The sequence below is a fragment of the Peromyscus californicus genome, unplaced genomic scaffold (genome assembly GCF_007827085.1).
Source record: "Peromyscus californicus insignis strain IS unplaced genomic scaffold, ASM782708v3 Scaffold_12__1_contigs__length_115047231, whole genome shotgun sequence".
Classification (NCBI taxonomy): Eukaryota; Metazoa; Chordata; class Mammalia; order Rodentia; family Cricetidae; genus Peromyscus; species Peromyscus californicus.
In genome coordinates, this window is record NW_026294413.1 from 13,314,900 (window position 1) to 13,339,888 (window position 24,989).

At 35.2% G+C, this 24,989-nt stretch overlaps 1 long non-coding RNA gene across 15 annotated transcripts in view; it reads left to right on the forward strand.

The window, feature by feature from the left end:
* Window positions 1–24,989, forward strand: part of LOC128107057 (uncharacterized) — a 230,582-nt gene that overhangs the window by 158,470 nt on the left and 47,123 nt on the right. For 12 of the 15 annotated variants that reach the window (XR_008216928.1, XR_008216931.1, XR_008216934.1 and 9 more), the window contains one exon: window positions 22,535–22,721. This is a non-coding gene — a long non-coding RNA (uncharacterized LOC128107057). Of the gene's footprint in view, window positions 1–18,163; window positions 18,322–22,534; window positions 22,722–24,989 lie in introns of all 15 variants that reach the window. The other 3 variants (XR_008216929.1, XR_008216933.1, XR_008216936.1) reach the window with 1 other exon arrangement.

The following is a 24,989-nucleotide window of genomic DNA, read 5'->3' on the forward strand; positions in this document are numbered from 1 at the left end:
TGTCCTCTTGTAAATTATTTCTCTCTCCTTTTAAAAGAGATTTACAAAAAGAGAGACAAAACTAAATAACTTAGTGCAGAACAAATAAAAGTCACTTCAATGTATGAAATGAATTCTTCAGTGTGATATTCATGATGAAATTAATTATTATTGCCACGGTTCTTAAAGTAAGAAAGAAACTTGACAGCCAGTTTGGATTTTTCTATGATTTAGAGATGTTAAACTACAGATGATTTTTCCATTCTATTATCTCATTGAAAAGAGAACTTTCTAATTTGAAAAGTATTTAGGAGTTTTGATACTCAGTCGGAAAATGTGCATAGCGAGCTGTATTTTGATGTTTTGGAAATGTTAAAAACTTCTGAAATATTTATTAGAATGACAAACTCAAAAAATAAATTATGTTTAAAAATTCAAGACATTAAATTATATCATAATACATAATTCATAAATATATAAAATATATTGGAATGGAGTGCAGTGTATTGCAGGGCAGATGGCTTTGAAATTAAGATACTGTTTTATAGTTTTCCGCACTGTAGAACAGTAGAATGGATTGCTTTTTATTTATTCGTGTGTGGATTCCAATTGTTTAGCCTCCTGCTCTCTAGCCTTCTCTATCCAAAGCTCTAGTATACACTATTATAATTCTAATCTATACTTAATAACTTCCACATAAGAAGGAACTGTAGTGTTTGTATTTCTGTGACTGACATGTATTACTCTTCATGATGTCATATAGTTCCACATTTTAAAAGGAAATGGGGTAACATTGTTTTTTAATGAGTGAATGATTAAGTTCTCTCACTACATCTGTATCACCACTATACAGCTATATAGATTCATTTACTAACTAAGCTTAGTGCTGCAACAATCATGATAGTTCAGCATTCTCTGAGATACAAATACTATATTTTAATATAAACTCAAGATTAAGATAATTGAGACTCTTTTCAGTCTCTCAAAGAACCACATTACTGTTCCTCAAACTGATTTGCTAATTTATATTACTAACCATATGTGAGGATCATTTCTTCACAACTTACAAGTATTTTTTTGGTAAATGCTTTTTCTACTGCTCATTTTTGACTAAGGTCTGACATTATCTCCAAGCGGTTAATAGATTAAAGAGTGAAATACCTAAGAGGCTAATCACAGTTATAATTTCAAAGTAATAGCAAGCTAAACTTGTGCCTACATACAGATGCAATGTAATGTGAAAATATGTGTGACTACTGTTTTGCGGTAGTTCTCAACCTCCTATGGTTTTGAAAATCATGTATGAAAAGAACAAACTCTTACTTAAATGTTAAAGAAGAGTTGGGTGTTTTGATTCACACCTTTATGCTGGGATTGGTGAGGCCAAGAAAGTAGGATTATAATTCTAAAACAGGCTGGGCTACATAGTGCATTTATGGCAAGAGTGTGGTACATACTAACTAGACTCTCTCTTGAACAAACAACAAAGCTACTCAGATTTTCCTTAATGTGTTCTCAGAATACTACAGATGCCTTTTGAGTAGCTATCATACTCAGTTTGATATGTTTGGCAAATGTGTACCCTACGCAGCAGCTCATTCACGTCAAGAATTGACTTAAACAAACACATTCCTCCAAGCATGGCCAACCCTTCATGTTAATTTGATCTGGACAGAGATACTCATCATCATTTGCTCTGAAGGTAGGCTAGGACCTGTTTTCCCTCTTACCTTCCAAGAGGAGTACCAAGGAGCCCTGGTGCTCAGCAGTTTGGGCAAACCCACTTTCCAGATTTCTGGATCAGCTTCACTGTACAATCCATTTCATCTTCTGTACCTTACCACACTTCTTCCTGAGTATACAGGAACTGCTTGCTAATAAATCACAGAGGTACAACCTCTGCTGGTCCCCAATATGCAAAGTTATTCTTGACACTAGTTTTTCCCAACATTATTCAATACCATGTAGCATGTAATAGAACTGGCATATTTTGTATTGTTTGTCTCCCTATTTTGATTGTAAGCTTCAAAACATAAATTTTTGTTTGTTTGTGTTTTTACTTCATGAATTTCTCAATTCCTAATATTTTGACTAATGTTTGCTAGAGAGTCTTCATTGGTTTGAAAAGCTGTTGAATGGCTAAATAGATGATGGAATGGGATGTCTGGAGAGATGATAGACCGTCCATTTACCTCAGCAGGGCAAATCCCAATATTTACAATGAAACTAATGCTCTGACACGTACTAATCACGCTTTCTGCCTACATACAGTTCCGAGATAGCATCAGATTAACTCCGGTTCTTCTTACCGATTGTTGCATTCTATTTCATGAGACTGCGAAGACTCTAAAATGATTGTGGAAATGATACTTTAAGAGGATTTAGAATGGATCCTGATGGTGCTGCCTCTACCCTTCATTACTGCATTCAGTGTTCAGGAACATGTTCTATTCTCCTTCTCCTTCACTTAATGTGTGCTTTTTTTAAAAAAAAATAATTTCTAGATTGGAGTAAGATCTGTATTTTCATATAAATACATATTAATGAACATCTCAGCTGACACATTCTCTATTAATTTATTGCAAATGAGTACCTCTAGGAGTATAAAAGATTGACATTTTTAATACCTCTTCAGCATTTCTATTTACTCATATGATAATGTTTTTTCTTTTCTTTCTTTTTTTCCTAATTGTGAAATGTTTTATTGAGGCTTGCCCAGTAATTGAGTAAACCCAAAACTTATTATAAGTCACAGTCATCCTAGGGTCCCCCCTGCTATATAGCCTCCCTGGTTCTGTGGGCTGCAGTCTGATTGTTCTTTGCTTTATATCTAGAATCCACTTAAGAGTGAGTAAATACCATGTTTGTCCTTCTGGGTTTGGGTTACCTCACTCAGGATAATTTTTTTCTAATTCCATCCATTTGCCTGCAAAGTTCATGCTGTCATTGTTTTTTCTCTGCTGAGTGGTACTCCATTGTGAATATGTACCACATTTTCTTAATCCATTCTTCAGTCGATGGGCATCTAGGTTGTTTCCAGGTTCTGGCTATTACAAATAGTGCTGCTATGAACATAGTTGAGCATGTATGTTTGTGGTATGATTGAGCATGCCTTGGGTATATGCCCAAGAATGGTATGGCTGGGTCTTGTTTTTTCTATACATGGAATTCTTTCAAGTGCTAAAATAATTTACACAGTTAAGTAAGTGAAGGCTTTCAAAGCAATGCCAAGAGGTAGCCTTTCCTTCTGTCCTCAATAGTTATGTAATCCATTTGATGCACTCTTGCATAGAAGAGAAGGGATGTTAAGATCTACTTCTCAGTTACTCCAATGCACTCATTATGTTAAATGACTTGCATTGGTCAAACTTACCTGCCATCCTCTCTCATTCTTTGTGCCCATCTGCTTTTTCTTATCTCTGTCTTATTCTCTCTCTCTCTCTCTCTCTCTCTCTCTCTCTCTCTCTCTCTCTCTCTCTCTCTCTTTGTTCAGTGGCTCATTTTTCAACTGCTTTACCTTGGCATCACTGACAAACATTACTCATTTTTTTCTCCCACACCCAGGCTGTTCATGCAACACATCTCCAAATTCTGCTATTTCTTCCTGTTCCTGTCCTTAAAAGCTGTCACTTCCTCTCTGTTCTTGAAGCCAAAAACCCCAGCCTAATATCTTTATCTAAAACAACATGTTCTCTTCTCAGATTCATTCTGTTGGTAACATACAAGAATTAGCAAACTGGGTTTTCTAAGCAAAGCGATTGTATATTGGACTTTAAGTTACTTCTGACTCCACTGATGTTGAATTCATACTGACTTACCTAGGCAGTTTCTTGAAAATAATGCAAACTGAATTTCTCTCTATTCATTTCATATTTCATAATTGTTTGTCATATCAGAAAGTTATAATTGTTGGTACTCATGTCTCAGATAAACAGCCTCATGGTTTTTACTTCAGAATCAAGGTACACTAGGGTATATTATGCTATAAAACTTCAGGGTTACAGCATCAAATGGTAAGTTTCACATGGGTCCAAACTTAGATTAACTTCTTAAGCAGTATACCCATCATATAATTATAGTAGAGCCAATGCTTACAGAGTAAGGTCTGGTTGCAACAGTGCAATCTTGTAGAAGAGGGCAAAGAAGTCATGTGTTAGACCTTAAAATGATCAGCCAGTTATGCTCATAAACTGTGAAATTAAGCTGTCTGACAAAGCACAGCTTCCCTCGGTCCTGAATTCATACTTTCTGTAGGTTCACAGAAGAGAAGAATACCAACTATATAGACAACATGAATGTAGTCTTCCTTCCTCCCCATGGCCCTGACTGCCACCAAAACTTCCCTAAACATTTTGATGAAGAGAATTCCAATAGATCTGGAAAAATGAGAAGCCCAATTCGTCTCCTTCCCTCTGAAATTATGCCATCAACTTGAAAGAAGACTGTAGCTGGATGTTTCTGACTGTGGAGTTATGACATAACAATGTCTTGGACAAATGAGATCTAGAATTAAAAAAGAAATTAGGACAGGTGGTTACTGCTTTTCTGTCCAATTTAATACACATGAATTTTTTGTCCACCAGTCTTTATTTGAATGTGAACTGAGGTGGAGCTATGTGTGCTCTGCTTACATGTCTAAGTAGATAAAAAGCATTAGCGAGTTACTGCAATAGCCAGAATGGCATGTCAAGAATATACTGACAAAGTTCAGAACCTCAAACTGAAGTAAAGGCCAGAAAACTCATACGAGATGCAAAGATTTGTCTTCCTTAAGTGAATTGGAATATAAGCAAAGTAAGATGCTGCGGCTGGGGAGATGGCTCAGGGGGCAAACATGAATACCACCTGAGTTCAGATCCCAGTGTCTTAGTTAAAAAATGTTTTCAACTGCAATAGGAGCAGAACAAGAGTAGACAGAGATAGATTCCTGGAGCACACTGTCCAGGGTCTCTCCGAAAATATGAAGAACAAATTCAAAGACATCCTTTCTCAAAAACTAAAGGTGTGAGGCACAGAGGAAAGACACAGCATTAACCTTTAGTATCCAGCTCCACTCTATACACATACATACACACACAGCAGCTAGTGCATGAACCACAACCACAACACAACACACATATTTACTTTCTCTTTAAATGAGATTCCTGGCCTAGAGAAACAACTCAGTGGTTAGATAATGCTTTATCATGAATACCAGGGTTCAGATATCTCCAGCCAAATAAGTCAGCCATCCCATAATTTCCCTTAACTCTAGCTCTAAGGGACTTTACCTGTTGCCCTTTTCTGGTCTCTGCCTGCTTATAGGCATGAGTAACATGCAGCACACACACACACACACACACACACACACACACACACACACACACACACACTCACACACACACAAAATAAATACCTTAAGAGGTTATTTTCCTCACTTTAACTAAACATAATTACTTGTGTGTTTATTAATTTTCATATCTGTAAAATTTTCAGTGATGATAATTATTTTAAATAAAAATAGTTTTAAATTTAGAGTTTAAAATATTTTAGTTAGCCTTAATATGTTCCTAAGCTGATAAATTGTCATAGCTCCAATTTCTTCATTGATGTTAAATAATATAACTTGATAAAAACTAAAATGCCATAGATGATCTTAGAAGTGCCAACTAAAACTGCTGAGCGGTGGTGGTGCATGCCTTTAATCCCAGCACTCAGGAGGCAGAGGCAGGTGGATCTCTGTGAGTTTGAGGCCAGCCTGGACTACAGAGCGAGATCCAGGACAGGCACCAAAACTACACAGAGAAACCCTGTCTTGAAAAACCAAAAAAAAAAAAAAAAAAAAAAAAGAAAGAAAAGAAAAAAAGAAAAAGAAAAGAAAAGAAATTCCAACTACCCAACTAAACGCAAAGTTTCTGAAAGTGGAAACTATTCTACATTTGCTTAGACTGTCTTTCTCTCCCCCCCCCCCGTGTGTGTGTGTGTGTGTGTGTGTGTGTGTGTGTGTGTGAATGCATGTGTATGCATGTGTGCTCACTAGTTTATGTGCTTGTGGAGGCCAATTGTCAGCATTGGTTACTTTCAGTATAACTATGTTTTTGAGACAGGGTCCCACTATAGGCTTCAGCTCTCTGTAGTCCAGAAAGCTCTTGGGATCTTGTTGCTCCTATATCCTTATGCTGGAATTATTGGTAGATAAATCCATGCCTCGTTTTTAACATAGGTGATAAGGATCTGAGCTCAGATTTCCATGCTTGCACAGCAAGGACTTTGCCCACTGTGCCGTCTTCACAGTGATGGTTTCTTACATTTCTGTCAGAAACTCTCCTACATCATTTATTAACTACCTTCATTATAAATCTGTACTATTAGTCATCATGGTACATGACCTATTCACTGACTTTATTATAATAAGTCTATTTTTTAATGTAGAAATCTCTTCATATATGATGGTATGAGTGTATACTATTTGAATTTTGAGTCTTAGCATATTTATTCGAACTATAAGATATACATCTAGGTTTAGGTCATTGTGTACACACAATAACAGTAAATATGTAGAAATTGTTATGGCTTTTATTTGCCATTTCTGTTTTCAATGAAATTATCCAAATTATCTGAATTATTTGCAATAGAAAAAAGTATAAATTCTTTAATAATATGACAAATTCCTCAGTACACTTTTATTTATTCAATATATTGAAAATTAGCATGACACGGTGGCATATACCTACAACTCCACCATATTAGAATCTGTGACTGGAGGATAGTGATTTTGAGGCCACCCAGTTCTACAATAGGTCAAAACTGTTTCTAAAAAAAAACTATCATTCTTATTTGTAATTTGTACTATAGGCAATTGTAGTGATAAAATATCAAGCAACCAGATTTAATTCCTACATTCTACATTGCCAAAATTTATAGGAAAATGAGCATACATATAGAAAAATCATATGTATGATTTATATTAGTATATATACTAACACAATATATTACTAATATAATATATTATATTAATAATATCTTATATATACCAATATATTACAATATAATATATTAATATTTACAATAATTGTAAATGTATATAAATATTTACATTAATATTTACAATATAATAAATTAATATTTACAATAATATTAATATATTATATTGTAATATTATATATATATATATATACTAATATAAAATAACAAGGACAACACGGCTTAATCTGATGGTGAATTACAATGTGCTCATAATATGCAATGCCATAAGCACATTGCCTGTTGTTGTATTAGCATGATCAATTTAGCTTACATTTTCCAGGGCTAGAGAAATGGCTCATCAGTAGAACATGGGCTGCTCTTGCTGGAGACCCATGTTCCCTTCCCAGCACCCACTCAAGAAGACTTACAACCTTCTGAAGCTTCAGCTCGAGGGGGAAATGTTAAATCTAGTCTCTGTGAGTGCCTGCACTTGTGTGGACAGTCCCACACAATGACACATACTTATAATTAAATATATAAACAACTTTAAAAATAGCTTTTTTAACATTTCCTGGCATATTTTAATAAAATTATCATCATATGCAGCATGAGAATTATAGTAAGTTACTGAGCAACAATATGTTATTTAATATCTTTTTGTAAGTATCTTATACTTACAATTAATTTTTTTTGTGTGAGTGTGTGTGTGTGTGTGTGTGTGTGTGTGTGTGTGTGTGTTAGAGGTAAATGCTAAATTCAAATCCCTATGCACTCTGAATGAGCTACACACCCACCTCTGAGCACTGAAACTTTGTTTCTTCAAGCCCTATACTGTCCTATTACAAATAGCAATCAGAGAAACAAACAAGGATTCCTAACAAAAATGGGAAACGTGAAAGACCCGTGGGAGTTTTCCGGTTTCATTCATTGAGATGGAATCATTCAGATATCAGTTTTTTTCAGTTTGAGACTCGGTTTCATGTCTTGTAAGAAGGTGATGAAGTGCTTTTGATGTTGAGCTTCAGACTCTGGGAACTGTCATTTGGATCACCAGAGACGCCTTCCCTCCATCTTTGCTAAAGTTCACCAATAAATAAGATTGCAATGACATTATTTCTTATCCAGCAGAGGAGTAGAAACCACTTTTTATTCTCAGTTCAACTTGACAATCAGTGTTGTCAAGCAAGGCCTGAGGTAGAAAACGCATTGAACTAGATAGCACTTCAAAATTTAAGGCCAAACATTGTCCTTGTTCTGAAAGATAGAAGGAGATGGTGAAAATTTAAGACATAAAGAAGTAAAATAAAATGAATTCTCTAGGTTAATGTTTTAAAGAGCCCCAAAGTTAGTTTAATTTTGTTCCTCTTTCTGAAAGAGAAGATGTAGCTATAAATTTCTAATGAAAAAAAAAACTTTAAAAGTCTTTCTAACACAGAAATGAACTAGAATTTGATCTAGAGAAATTGGAAGTATAACAGAAAGAGTTCTTTTTTTTGTTGTTTTATTTTATTTTTATCTTGGCTAGAACTTGAATTCACAGAGATCTGTCTTCTTCTGTGTTCTCTTTTGGGGTAGGCCTGCCAACTGAACTCTGGTAGCCTGTAAAAGGAGAAAGTGCCCTAAACAGTGGAGCCATCTCTCCTGACCTTCCAATGAATCTTAAAAACTCAGACATCAGGACTTGCTACTGAGCCAAGTGTAGTTGTGAAGCAAAATTAGATAAAGTAAGAAAAAATAAAATAAAAAAATTGGTCCCATTGGGGAGTGTTTGTGACAGGCAAGGGTAAAATATTACTGAAAGTACTTTACAGTTAGCAAAGACATTCAGTATTTGAGTAAAGTCTGTGTTAGTTATTGGCCCCCTTAATTGAGACTCACCATGTGACACTAGCTGGCCTTTGTAGCCCATGCTGGCCTCACACACACTCAAGTCTGCCTGTTTCTGCTTTCCAAGTGCTGCATAAAGGTCTGTGCCATCACACCTGGCCAATACCAAAGTCTTAATTGAATGTGTGTAGATAAAGCCATACATTTTGAAAAACGTGTGTTTGTAAAACTCTTCACAGAAGCTTTAGTCATGTGCACAGGAAGAGCCTGTACCAAGTATTTGACACATAAGACCGGGACAGAAAGAGTTCTTTGAACTGAATTGAGAAAAAAAAAATTATGTACTCTTTTCAAAATAAATAAAATATACATCATTTTCATGACATATGAAAATAATTAAATTGGATTTCTGATTTATAAAGTAAAAATATGATGTGCATTTTACTCATTAGAAAATACTTTTATTTGATTAATTTTCCAAAAATCATATAAATACATATATATATATTCAAGTGATATCTTGATTCATTTTCATGTATATAACTGAGAAAAAGACAGGAAGGTATGATCAATACAAGAGAAGTGATGGGGCAAACAGATTATCTGTATAAAATTTACCCTGTCATTTACACTGCCTTTCTTTTAGGCCTTCTGAATGTCAGGAAAACACTTTGCTGTGGGCATCTCTGATTTTCCTGAGGAAACAGCAGTGTCGGTGTTTCAGTCTGTGTTCCACTAAAGAAGGCTGCAGTTGGCTTACAAGTCAATTTTAAAAATACTCAGAGCTTCACTTTCCTTTAACGATCCCTTTGCTCAGAATGTTCTTGGCTCTCTTGGCCTGCCTTGAAATTGATCCTGGATTTGAAACTGACAACTGTGAACTAGGAAGAAAATGGCCCTGTAAGGATTTTCGTGTCGGAAGAAAAGTCAAATACAGCTCTGTTGGTGTAGGTGAGGGTTTATGACTCAGTCACAAACAAATACAGATTCTTATCATTGGAGATCGTTAGGTCACTCAGATTGAGAAATTCAATATATATTTTATTGTAAATATAAATATAAACATACACATTTGCAATAAAATGTAATGCAATACACTTATCACATGTTATAAGATACTCCAATAACTTTCGAGGCAGTATACCATAATCAAGTATATTATTTCTGTACCCCAAAACGTATAATGGCCACATTAAGAGAACTATGTGGCAATTAGAGACTTTATTATGGCAATTTTAGTTCTTTTTCCAAAATGAATAAAATATATCCAATGCTATTTTTTGGATAGAGAAGATATTATAAGACTTTATTTGCTAAATATTTGCTATACGAACAGTGGTAACATTAAGAAAAACGTTAAAAAAAACAGCTGAGAAATTTTTAAGGTTAGGAAGACAACTCTCCCATATTTTAATGTGTACCCATATCCGTGTGAAGAAATGTGCTGGGAGACACACAAGTACTAAGAACAAGCAGGATTTAGTATTGAGAAAACTAATGTGCCAGTAGATTGTGTGAAACGTGGCTTAAGAGAGTAATGTCATTTTCACATTGCAAGTAAAATACACAGACTATTTAATGGCTTTTTCTGCAACCATCTTTGCCTTGCCTACTTCCATTACCATACCTAATATCACTGTGGACCAATCCAGGCCATAAGAGCAGCTTATAGTATTTTTACTTTGTTGCTACATTACTATTGGAGTGAAAACAGAAGGGGTTTAAGCTGTGACAGCTACTGGAGAAGATATATGATAGGTGTGATAGTCATTGTATTACTCAAACAGAGAAGGATAAAGGTTACCTCATAGAAATCAGGTGAACTCTCATCCCTCAACACTACTTCTTTCCCTTTTATCTTTCTTTTTTTCCTCTTTGCTACCAAATTGTAGTCACTAATTAATGTCTAGCATTACACTGCCTTTCAATGGACTGATATCTCCTTTTACCCTAAACAGGCATTTAGACCTCATGTGGCTAGAATTCAAAATTCTCTGTGTAGCTAAATTCAATAACATTTCATCATTAAAAAACTGATAAATTCATTTTTGTGGTTATTTGATTTAGAAACCAAGTACACATATTTAAGTTGTATATTTCAGAAGTGGTAGTGAATATCTGATTTTTCATGTTTACTGTTATCCTTTCTACTGAGTAGATATAAATTACTAGATCTTTATGAAGTCAGTATCCAAACATCTAGCAGATGTTCACTGTAATAGAAAGGACAGAAGCAGGTAAAATATGCACCATGAATAATCTTAGAATTAGTGTTAAAGATTACTAATTTTGATTTATAAATATTCAATATATATATAAGTTAGATAAAAATTTTCCATGTAGTGGAATTTTCACCAGAATAAAGGGACCTCACATGGACAAAATTTAGATTTTACAAAGAATGACTTGGTCTCAATTTCAAATGACTATTATAATTTACAACAGTTAAGTATGTCTAACTGCTTAAGAATCCTGGCAGGATTATTGTTCCATTTCTACTTAGTTCTCCTGTCTTCTTTTCTTGCTTTTTTCCCACCGTACAATGCAAACACCATTCCCATATTTGCATGATTTTCTTTTAAAAATAAATTTCTCCAAATATACCAAACCAAAATTTAATAGCTAATATACCAAAAGTATTTTTCATAAAAAATAATATCTATAATGGAGCAAAATTATCAGACTACACATTATCTTTATTTCCAAGAAATATTTGGTGTTTAAAAGTGTGGAGTAGGCTGGAGAGATGGCTCAGAGGTTAAGAGCACTGGCTGCTCTTCCAGAGGTCCTGAGTTCAATTCCCAACAACCACATGGTGTCTCACAACCATCCGTAATGAGATCTGGCGCCCTCTTCTGGCCTGCAGGCATACATGCAGGCAGAACACTGTATAATTAATAAATAAATAAATAAATAAATAAATAAATAAATAAATAAATAAATAAAAGTGTGGAGTAACTAAGCCATCTCAAGTCATTTTTTTTAAGAAAACTTTTTCATCATTTTACACACCAATAAAACATCCCCCTCTTCCTTCCTCCCACCCCCCAGCCTTCCCTCCCAACCCATCTCCCACTCCCTCCCATAAGAAGACAAGGCCTTCCATGTGGAGGCACATTCAGTAGAGGCAAGTCCAAGCCCTTCCCCCTGCCTCAAGGCTGCACAGATGTCCCATCATAGGTAGTGGGCTCCACAAAGCCTGCTTATGCACCAGAGATGGATTCTGATCCTACCACCAGGGGGCCTCCCGAGCAGACCAAGATACACAACTGTCTCACCATGCAAAGGGCCTAGTCCAGTCACATGTAGGCTCCATATCCATTAATCCATGAGTTCCCTCTAGTTTGGTTTGGTCGTCCCTGCATATTTTCCCATCATGATCACGATGCACTTGCTCATAGAATCCCTTTTCTCTTTCTTTGACTGGACTCCTGGAGCTCTGTCTGGTGACTGGCTGTGGATATCTGCATCTGCTTCCATCAGTCATTGGAGAAAAGCTCTGTGATGACACTTAGGTTATTCACTGGTCTGATCTCTGGGCAAGCCAGTTTAGTTCAGGCACCCTCTCCACTATTGCTAGTAGCCCAGGCTGGGGTCATCCTTGGGGATTCCAAAGGGGTGCTAAAGAAATCTTTCACCTAGAACAGATCCTTCAAGATAGTAGTACAACCTGTGGGAAGTTGTAGTTAGAACAGTAAATTATGGAAGATTGCCTGGGAAGAAAACAATGAGTCACTTGGGTTTGTGGGTGGGGAGGAGATGATTGTACTCTCTTGGTTTCATGGGGAAGATCAGAGAGAAGCTGAGAGAACATTTTTTGGCATTGTGCTAAACTAAGGAAATGGACATCACTGTTGAAATTTTATCCTATCTATACACAGTCTCCCACTTGGTGGGGTATCATCTTATAGAGTTGAAAATACATTCTTTCTATAGGCTATGAAAGAAAATCCACTAAATAGGGTTGAAAGGAACTGTCCCAGGGATGTGCTTCTCTAGACAAATTTCTAAATGATCTTATTAAATAAAAACACTGAGCCAGAAATTTGGGTTAAAGCCTTAGAGAAATCAGGGAAATGCGGAAAGCCACCAGCCAACCTCACCTTACCTCGCCAGCTCCTTAGCTTCCAATGAAGCCACCCATATTCTGAGAAGATTGGGTAGCCAAATTTCAAAAACGCCAGCAATTTCTAGAATTTAAAATCCTAAATCACGACAGGACACTGGCATAATTCAAGTTTATCTGGTACATGGAATACTCGCACCGAATGTGAGGTTGAGCTGTAGGCCTTGTGTATATCCTACTTCACAAATGAGTCTGTCAGATACACTAAGCCTGTAGGCCAAAGATGATGCCCCAATGTGCAGAGAAACCTTGGGTAACTGTCCAGGCAGATAGCTATCTCTGTCATTCCAGATTTTTGGAAATTGCTTACATTGCTCTTCTTGTTTACTTATGCAATATTGTATGCTTCTGAGGTCTTTGATGCAGTTGAAGACTAGATAATTATAATTTTTCTTGGTTACGATAAAACATAAATTAGATAAGAAGCTTGAGACTCACAAATATAGGATAGATAGAATATTTTCTTTAATTTTGCCAAATACAAATAGACTAGATACTGTAACTGTAATTTTTATTTGATAACTGTTCTATTATATGTAATTTTACTATGTTGAAGTTAAAAACCTTCCTTTTTGATTAGACAGAAAAGAGCAAGTTTTGTGGAATGTCGTTCTGTATGCTGTGAATGTATTGCTCTGATTGGTTGATAAATAAAATGCTGATTTGCCAGTAACCAGGCAGGAAGTTTAGGTGGGATAAGCAGACAAGGAGAATTCTGGGAAGAGGAAAGCTGAATCAGGAGTCACAACCTAAACATAGAGGAAGCAAGAGGACAAGGCAGAATTCAGAAAGAGTCCCAAGTCATGTGACTAAAAATAGATAAGAATTATGGGTAAATTTAAGTTTAAGAACTAGTCAGTAATAAGCCTGAACTAATAGCCAAGCAGTTATAATTAATATAAGCCTCTTTACTTAGGGGACATGAGTGGGAAAGCCTCTGTGTGTTTAATTGGGTCTGGATGGTTGCAGACCAGGCAGGACACAGAAAAACTTCCAACTACATGCTGTACATGGTTATTAATTTGTGAGTTAGAATACTTGAAACTTATACCTCAATGATATTATTTTTTCCACACTCTAAATATTAAGGAAAAGCGAAATTCAGACTTACATAATATGTTAAATATGGTAAATGATAGGATGATCCAGATGGAAATCAAAACAGGCAGAGCCAGGGTTGTGGCCTTGGGAAATAAAAGAAAGGGAACAGGGTGATAAAAGAAAAAGGAATAATAAAGACATGAAAATGCAAATTATTCTCAAGATTTATCTTATTAAAGATTAAAATAAAACACAATAAGATCAAACAACTTCTTAATTTAGACTTTCAAAAAGCTATAACAGAGAATACTCACATGGTAAGGTACTTAATAGGTAGAAGACAGGAAGGGTGGCCATTCAGCTGTATCAAGGTAAATTAGATTAGTTTTTGGGACATTGCCTAATGGACATTCTAGGAAATGAGATCTCTGGACAACCTTGAGCTGTCATATATTTTTCAGCTCTCTGACAATAACAAGTGACATATTTGAATATTAATTTTTGTTATTTTATTATCAAGAAATGAGATGGTGTTTCTCCTTTTGAGAAACTCTATCTAGATTTATGCCCCAATTTGTAACTTTTTTATTTTCTTGATGTTGAGTTCTTTGGGCATTTTAAACACTAATTCTCTGTCAGAAGTAAGTAAACCTGTTAAAGACATTTTCTCATTCTGTGGGGTACTTCTTCACTAGAGCTATTATATAATTTGCTTTACATAATCCTTTTGATTTCATGTGGTCCCATTTGTAAATTGTTATTCTTAATGTCTGTGATATAGGGCTCCAGTTCAGAATGTCCTCATCCAAGACAATGAGTTCCAATATATTTCCCATTTTCTCCTCTGTCTGATTCCGAGTACTAGGTTTATGCTGAGATCCTTGATCCATTTAAAGTTAAGGTTTCTGCAAAGCAGAATTAGAGATTAGGCTGGGTATCATTCTAGTATATTTCACTACACAGTTTGACCATAACCATTGGCTGATGATTCTGTCTTTTCTCCAATATCTATTGTTGGTCTCTTTGTCAATAATCATATGGCAGTAAGAATGTTGGCTCATAAGTGGGCCCTAAACTGTAGTCCAGCAATACATAAGACTTTTCAAATTTATTTTTCTTTCAAATACTACATCCTAATCACAGCTTCTCCCCATTTCTCTCCTCCTAGTAACACCACCACCATCCCCTTTCTCTCCTATCCACTCACTCTTCTTCTGCTTCCCTTCAGAAAAAGCAGACCTCCCAGGGATATCAACTAAACATGACATATCAAGTTGCAATAAGATGAGGTACCTAGGCACCTTCTCTCCCATGAAGGTGGATGGGGCAACCCAGTATGAGGAAAAGGGGCCCTAAAGCAGGCAAAATCGTCAGAGACAGCACCTACTCCCACTGTTCAGAGTCCTATAAGAAGACCAACTATTCAGCCTTAACATATATGCATAGAGCCTAGGTCAATCTATGCAGGCTTCCTGATTGCAGATTCAATCTCTGAATTTCTACATAGTAGTTGATTATGTGGGCTGTTTTTTTTTTGGGGGGGGGTGTGTTTGACCTCTCTGGCTCCTATAATCTTTCCTCTCCCTCTTAGACAGGATTTTTCCAGCTCTGCCTAATGTTTGACTGTCAGTCTCATGAGCTTGTTTTAATGCAAGTACCATGATGATTTTACTGCTACATTTCTACTTGAAATCTGGTATGCTGATACCTCAAAAAGGTTTTTGTTATTGTTGTTCAGGATTGTTTTGGGGATCATTAGTATTTTGTGGTTCCACATGAAATTTAAGATTATTTTGTAGTTGTTTGAATAATTGCATCCAAATGTTGATAGGATATATTTCACATTATTAATCCTTCTATATAGGGAAAAAGGGGGTATTTCCATTTCTTTTTTTACTTCTCTGTTCATCAGAGATATAATCCTATAGTTTTATTTTATTTTTGGTCTTTGTCTCATTCTGATATCAAGATAATACTAGTCTCATAAAAATAATTTGGAAAATTTCCTTCTCTTCTATTTTGCAGTCTTTCAGGAAGTATTGTTCTTTGTAAGTTTGGTGGTAGTTTCCATGCTGGATTAATCAAATGGCCAAGAAACTTATTTTTTAAGTTCCACATCCTTATCCATCAAGGAATTGCAATATAAAACCAATTTGATAGTTTCACAGTAATCTGTCAGACACACACATACACACACACACACACACACACACACACACACACACACACACACACACAGAGAGAGAGAGAGAGAGAGAGAGAGAGAGAGAGAGAGAGAGAGAGAGAGAGAGAATAAAAAAATGGTTACCCTATAATGTGGTAGCAATATAAAAAATAAGTGACCTTACTAGACACTCCTAACTAGCATCCAAAAAACCTAAGGTTAGGAATGAATTACTTTTATTGGAGTTGTTTTCCTGTGAGGTCCCATATGTCTCTAAACATTCCAAGTCTTTGCCACTGTTGTTGATCACCCTTCAGAACTTGAAGATATGACCTTATTGCTGAAAACACCATATAAATGAGCCAAAGATTATGGAGCTATCATAATCTGCAATTAAAATGCTATTAGCTGGCACTCACGGTGCTAAAAAGTCCTCTGCAATGTACTGGAAAAGAATAATAATAACAAACATTATTCTTCTGTGAATCATGAGAGCTATAATTAGCACTGACTCTGCAAGGCATGCCGACAGTGCAATAGTGGCGTGGAAATCATGGGAGTAACCAACTGCTTTCTAATTGAATTTAGTCCTGTTCTACAAAGTGAAACCCATATCTATTGTGGTGCCTAATCATGATTGTCAATTTCACTATAGAAGTAATCAACAAAACAAAAAGCAGTTACTCAGACCTGTGGAGATTTTATTGATTGTAATGTCTGAGATGGGAAGACCTACCCTAAATTTGGAACATACCTTCTGGTGACAGCTCAGAGATAATGTATCTCTATATCCTCATCAGAGAGGCTTCTATTTTCAGTAAGTTGTGATTAGGGTGAGCTTAGAAGGTAGAAGTGCTAAAAGTATCGTGGACTGTACACGTATTGATTAAAAGAGTTAAGAGAGTGCAGAATGCTCAGACATATAGGGAAAATCTATATCATACCCTGTGTTTTAGTGAGAAATGACCCCCCAGAGGGCTGGTTATTTGAACACTTGATCTGTATTTAATGTGCTTTTAGGGGAGATTTGGGTGATGCAGACTTTTTTGAGGAAGTATGTCCCTTGGGGTGGACTTTCAGATTATATAACCTCAAACTATTTCCATTTTGTTCTGTTTGTTTCATCCTTCTGATTCAAAAGGTGAACTTTCACAAATCTGCTACAACCACCATGCCTCCTACTAGCTCCATGTCTCCTAGAAATGATGGTCCCTTATCTTTTAGAACTGTTCAAATAAATCTCTATCCTATGTTGCTTTTGTATATTGTATTTTATCACAGCAACAGAAAAATAACTAATGCATAGTTTGGCAACAGAAAGTGCACAGTTACTATGAGGAATTTGACGATATTGGGTTTTGAAGGAATGTGGACTAATTTGGGATTTTGGACTGGAAAAGCAGTTGAATTCTGTAAACAGATCGCTAAGAGCCTACTTTATGTGAGCTTAGGCGGTCATAGTGCTAAAATCAATGTGGACTGCAGAGGTTGTAGTCATAAGAGTTAAAGAAGAAACAGGAATTTGGAAGCAACTTGGTTAGAGGGCATTCCTGAGATCTGTTGGCAAATAATCTAGCTTTGTATGCCAACTTCTAGAAAATTTCCTGTGGCTAAATTAAATAGTAATAAAGTAATTTATTTGGATAAAAAATTTTCAAGTCAGCATTATATTGAATCTGTAGCATAGGTATTACTGAATTCAATGTGCAGGTCCACACTACAAAAGAGAAAGGGGTTAAAAAAGAAATACGAAATATATAGTTGGGAGCAAAAGAACACCAGGAAATTTATTTATTTTAGTGGCCAAGGCTTGGGTTGCAAGAGATAAGGAAATTAGTTTTCATAGGAAGTGGCATCCTGCTCTGTATCAGGACAAGCATACAGAATATGAAGCTGACTCCTAATGACTTATCATTACACACACAAAATAACCCATCTCTTAGCCTCATCAAAAAACTTCTGTTTATTTGGAATAGATGTTGTTAAAACATAGAACCACACTGGTCAATATGCACAGAATAAGAGTAGCAAAATGTTCATCTTTAAATGGTATGTTTAAATCATAGCCCTTTTCTGCCAAGGTACATGGATCATTGCAGAGGAGGCTGTGGAAAGAGTGTAAGCCAGAGATGCTGGATGACTACTCGGGACACAACAGGGTACCTACCAGTTGGAATGACAATGACTTGGATAGCATCCGCAAGCTCACACTGGACAAAGTTCAACTAAGGAACATAGAGTGAGCATAAAGTACTACCTCTTACAGAGAAATTTTTGGTAACTGATTGATACCAGGAGAGAGACAGATGTTTTTAAGAGTGTTTCCCCTGGTAAGTTGATCATGTCCAGTAGAAAACCACGTGGTCAGGAATTTATAGGTAGCAATATTAGACTTGATAGTAGATCTGGGAGTAATTAGAGGAACTATTATATATAAATAAACTACTATAAACTTTCATAAAAGTTCCAAAGAGTTAATTAAAAAAAAACTGAAATGTGAGGGTGGTAAGTAAATCTACCCATAAAATAAACATAATTTTTTGCATCACTCAAATCCATGTCTAATGAAGAATCAAAGAAATTATGTTTAACGTGTGGTAACATAGTGCCCATGATATATTTGTGAAATAGTAAGTATGCTCTGGGCTCTAAGCAAAGTCAAAACAAAGATTTATTATAATAGTAGGAAAGGTCATCCTTTTGTTCTATTTTATACTCCTCTTTTTTCTTTTAAAGTATTATGAAATTTTACTTATAAACAAAGAGGGATAATTACAATTCTCTATAACAAAGTTACTGAGCATGGCTACCAGAGTTACCATAGCAATATGCCACATTTCAGGGACTCGGGGTATCAGTAATTGTTATACTTTTGGAGACAGGAGTCTCATATCAACAAGTTGAGCAAGGCCTTACTCCCTTTGAATTCTCTAGCTTTGGAACTGTATTTGCCTTTTCCAGTTTCTCAGAATCATCTAGGAATACTGGGAATATGGCATCATAAATTTAACTATGTCTTCACACATCTCTCTTACTTCTTTGTTTTCATATTTCTACATCTTCATGTGAAAGATCACATTCTGTCTTCAAGTTTCCATTTTTTTCTCAAAAGCAAACATATCATTAGATTGAAGCTTGGTGAAGTATGACTTCAATTTGAAATACTTTTTTTAATGTCAAGATATGTGATTTGGGTTGAATTTCATTCATGGTGATAGATATTGGTCTAATTTCTTTTTTCTACTACAGACATTTACTTTTTTCCAAAAATATGATCATTGTTGCAGTCTGTAGTTTCAATGTGTTTGTCAAATATCATAAGGCTATAGTTATATATACTCATGTATGGGTCTTTATTTGTTTGTTTATTCTGCATGTCTCTTTTGTAGCAGTACCATGATATTTTGTATTACTATAGCTCAATAATATAGCTTGAAATCTGGTATGGTATCCCTTCAGCATTGTTCTTTGTACTCATAATTATTTTTGCTGTCTAGGGTCTCTTATGGTTCCATGTGGAGTTTAGCCTTATTTTTTCTATTAATTTGAATAATGTTGTGTGGATTTTGATTGCTACTGCATTAATTCCATAAATTATTTTTCTTAGGATGGCCATTTTCATAATATTAATTAATTATTTTTCTTTAGAGATTAATTATTTAGATTATTTCTTTTATTTTTTCAGCTCATAATAAAATTACATCACTTCTACTTTCCTTTCCACCCTCCAATATCTCCCCACACAACCCTTCTTGTTTTCTTCCAAATTTACAAATTACATTAATTGCATAATATATATAATACATTACACATGTTATATATTGAAAGGAAAATGGAAGCCATAACGAAAAGAAGCACAGAAGTACATAGAGTCCTTTGATTTAGCAGAGTATGTTGGAAAACAGCGCAGTCCTATACACCACTGTAGGTTAGCTTTGTGGCAACTTTCCATTTTTTCTCCTGCTTTTTAAAAGTCTATTTTCCTAGGTGCATGTTCTCTGACTTTGGGCTTTCTTGGGCATTCTTACTCTTTCATAGGCTTCCATAAAGGCTAAACTCAAATAAATGGCTTTTCCCCATATTTCTTACATTTTCCTGTCTGGGTAGCTGCTCTGATTTATCACTTGCTTGTTCTGGAGATTTTTGTTTCAATGCTAATAAAATTGTCCCTCCACTTGAAAAAAAAGAATATATTTGGAACTATTATGTCAAAATTAGAAATTCTCTAAATGGAGCATTAGCTTATTGACACTATACTTTGGAAGGAGATTGTGTGTGTGTGTGTGTGTGTGTGTGTGTGTGTGTGTGTGTGTGTGTGTTAATGTGCCCACTTTTATATACATGTGTTTGTGTTTGTGTGTTTGCTTGCAGATGTATAAATATATATGTATATATATACATATATATGTATATATAAAAACTTTTTCAATATGGAAGTTTCAGCATTTGATTGGAAGAAGTTTATAAATAGAGCATATGCTTAATTCTTACTCCTTAGTCATTACTTCTAATTATTGTATTAACTCAAAATCTAAATATGCGGATGGCAAGGTATCATCTAAAGGAAATCTCAGTTTTCATGAGGAATTGGCCTAAACTCTTGCATATTGCCCTATATTCCTGGATAACTTTCTGAATCATCTGAGAGTATTTGATTTTAAGTATCAAATATGCTTTGGAAAAGAACTATTCAACATAAAAAAATGATGTTTGATTCAGTTTAGATATTGCCAGTGTTTAAAACAACCAACACATTAAGGAAAAAATCTATTTTTGTTGATCTTATTTTTTCATTCATTTATTTATACTGCAAAGTTTATGTTACTGTGGTAAGATATAACATAGTTATTTATATAATAGTGATGTAAGTTGTGACAAGTGCCGAAAGCTGAGTCAATCCTACATATTCTTCTGCCAGTGTACTTACTAACATTTGTAGAGCAAACAGGTTATAACGAATTCACCTGTACATCTGATTCTGTCCATGTATCTGAAATAGAAGCAATTGCTGGAGGTTTTTAATTAATATGAGCAGCTTTGGTTTTTGAAAAAAAAAAGTCTTTTGAAATACAGCTTAATAATATAACTTCTTGTGTTTGAAAGTACATTGAACTTTAATTACAAAACACTGTCAAAGGAGTTTATTTTGTTTTCAAAATTATTTTTAATATTTTCACTCTCTCAGAGCATTTGGCAGAATGTGCTCTTATTTTATAATTGTGACTTAGATAGAATTTCCAAGCACATCATTAACTGTGTTGCTCCTTATATATCACACTGTACCCTTCCAGGGACTAGACTTTCTAGAATATAACAACAACAAAATATCCTTTTATTTTCCCTCCCACATGTGTATTTTATGGTGGAAATGAATTTCAACTTTCATTCTGTGGAACTCTGGGATTTAATTATTTTCTCAGGGACTGAAAACTTCAATTTCCCAAATTATAAGTTAATGTATAATGCTAGATTATGTATCACACTTCATTGTGTGCAACTAGATGAGACCCATGTGCAAGTTCTTCCCCTGAAGCATATCAATGAAGTAGCATTCAGTATATTACTGATTTAGCACACAAAGTGCTAATTCAGTATCCAAAAACAGTTTAAAAAGTATCAAAAATTATGTGCTTTACACTCTTGGAAAATTTTGATAGTATCAAATTTTATAATTAGTAAAGCAACTGTAAAATTATCATTTTCCTTCATCCTAAATCTTATATATACAAATACATACATATATATTCATAGACATACACATATATGTGTATATATATATGTGTGTGTGTGTGAATGCATATATTTTATAAATGAAACTTTCATTGATAATAAAGGGTTTCCTCCTACTAAGCATACTTGGCTGCTAATAGACAAGTGATATGTATTATGTAGAACTGTGACAAAAAGTCTAAGTCTGTCTCCCATATCATAATCTTCTCCAGTTCTATTCATACAAGACAATTTACTTCTCTTACAAGAAAAATAATTTGTGTTGATAAAAGATTTTAAATAACATCTTTTTACAGATATCCTAGGGAATGTCAAACAGAAACATTTCAAAGGTTTTAGATTCGTATGTTTCAATAAGATAGAGACTTAAAGAAAAGTAAACCTCATTTGGTCAAATGGGATATAAATGATACTTTGCTTTGTCTAGGACTACTAAAAAAATCAGATTGTTGGTTTTCAGGACAAGTATTCTCTAGCAGTACAGCAGACGTTTTCTTCCTAGTGACATGCATGAGTGGGTGGTGAGTATTTCAGATCAGAACATTGAGTTCTCGTGAACAAAGAATATATAATAGACGTATTTTTCTCTCTTTTTTTCCCCACTCAGCTTGGCCAGTACCCAGGCTTATAACTTTTACAAATAATATATTAAAGAGATATAAAAGAAACAGCAGATAAGATAATCTTTCTGAAAGATCTTTCTTTGTGTTTTCTTATTTTAGGAGAACTCCCAAATGCTCAATCAAGCCAGAATTCATTTATACTTCCTCCTTTCTGAGTCTAAAATGAAACTGCAGCTCAGTTATCACATATTTGTCAAGATGTAAGAAGAGATTCCTTTCCTTGGATTCTATTTAGAGGGAACTACATCAAAGACAGAAAGGGAACTGTTGAAAACAATTTTAGTGGGTAAGGAAAGAAATACATTTATTTATATTTACTCTGTTAAGTAACGTACATAATAAAACAATAATCCACTTTGAGACTCTACACTTATTAAATAAATAAGACATACTGTTTTGTCTTTGAGGTTTGAATATTTATTTTTATTTTTAAGGGTACGAGTGTTTTGCCATGTACATGTATGTCTGTGCACCATGTGTATGCCTGGATCCCATAAAGGCCAGAGGAAGGCACTGGATCCCCTGGAACTGGACTTACTAACAGCTGTAAGCAGCCATGTGGGTGCTCAGAGCTGAACTCAGGTCTTCTGAGGGAACAGGAAGTGCTCCCAACTACTGATCCATCTCTAAAGACTCCAATGTTTTTTAACCTGCTTTAGGGGCTGGAGAAATATCTCAGTGGTTAAGGATATATACCATTCCTGCCATTGGTGTGTCTCACTGGGTGGTATCTTGAACATGCATGAAGCATCAAAGTTCAACCCACAGTGACACACTTTCTTCAACAATGCCATACCTACTCCAACAAAGCTACACCTTCTAATAGTGCTATTCCCTATGAGTTTATGAGGCCAATACATTCAACTACCACAGTTTGGAAGTGTGAAGAGTACTTTCCTGTACCAAAGACTCTAGAACATAGGAGTGAAGGTTCTACATAGGCATCAGCTTGACTTCTTCATGTTACAATGAGCTGTGTAGGTGTTGTCTTCATCAATGGGGAACCTTGGGCCAACAACTCAATTAGATATAACCCAATCTTGGTACCAGAAACTTCATTTGGTGACAATCCATGACCAGTTGGAATTCTGTTTTCCCTGTTTTTTGGCAATTTCATTTAGTTCACTTACTTTCAGATATTTATGTATTTTAGAACATTTCTACTATATTAGGTTTCCATACTACCCTTAAAATCACTCATAATTTTAGGTCTCTCTCTCCTTATTCCCTCCCCTATCTCCCTCCCTATTTGATCCTCTGGTTCTGGCCCCTCCCCCATTCATACATAACCATCTATTTGATTTCCCTTTCCTAATGATATATCTATATGCACCCCCGTCTCTTACTCTATACCTAATATCTGTGGTTTTGGGGATTATAGTTTAGTTATCAATGACACAATTGACAGCTAATGCTGGTGAGAATGTAGAGCAAATGAACACTCATCCATTGCTGGTGAGAGGGCAAACTTGTCCTAACAACCTTGGGAATCAGTGTGGTGGTTCCTCAAGATTATGGAAATCGACATACCCCAAGACCTAGCTATACCAATTGAGCATATACACAAGGCATGTTTCATCCTATCACAGAGACACTTGCTCAGCCATGTTTACTGTGACTCTATTAATAATAACCACTAATTGGAAACAACCTAGATGTCCCTCAACAGAAGAATGGATAAAGAAATTGTAGCACATTTACACAATGGAGTTGTGACTCAACCATTAAAAAATGACATTATGCAACTTGCAGGTAAATAGATGGAACTAGGAAAAATCATCCCAAGTGAGGTATCCCAGACTCATAAAGAGAATTGTGGTATGTATTTGCTAATATGTGAATATTAATTGTTAAGACATACTCTTTAAGACACAGATTATTTTTGTATCAGTGAAGTTATTATCATATTTAAAGTTTACACAATACTGACATGCAATCTTTTTGTCAGAAACAAATATCAGCTGACTTCATCAGGTTGTATGTACATATTACATGTTATACATGTAAATATATATTTCATGATTTCTGTGAGCCACTTTGTCCTCTGAAAGACGAGTAAGAAAATCTCAATTTTAAAATTATCGTGATAATATCAAATGAAAATTTAGGCAACTTCAGATGATTTCAGAGAGTCACTTAATGGAAGTGTTAAGTGTTAAATGGTAAAGAGGAAAAAGATCTGGGAAAATGCAAATATAAAGTATTTGGTAAAAACCATCCAATACCAGGCCTGCCATCTTTACCATTTAAATTATAAAGTAAAAATTAGATATCCGCCGGGCGGTGGTGGCGCACGCCTTTAATCCCAGCACTCGGGAGGCAGAGCCAGGCGGATCTCTGTGAGTTCGAGGCCAGCCTGGGCTACCAAGTGAGTTCCAGGAAAAGGCGCAAAGCTACACAGAGAAACCCTGTCTCGAAAAACCAAAAAAAAAAAAAAAATTAGATATCCAAGGAAGTTGAGAGAGAGAGAGAGAGGTAATGGATTTGAAAACACTTGTGAGAATCCTCTGCATTTCATGACTCGTTCCTTTCTCTAATGGGATAGGGAAAATTC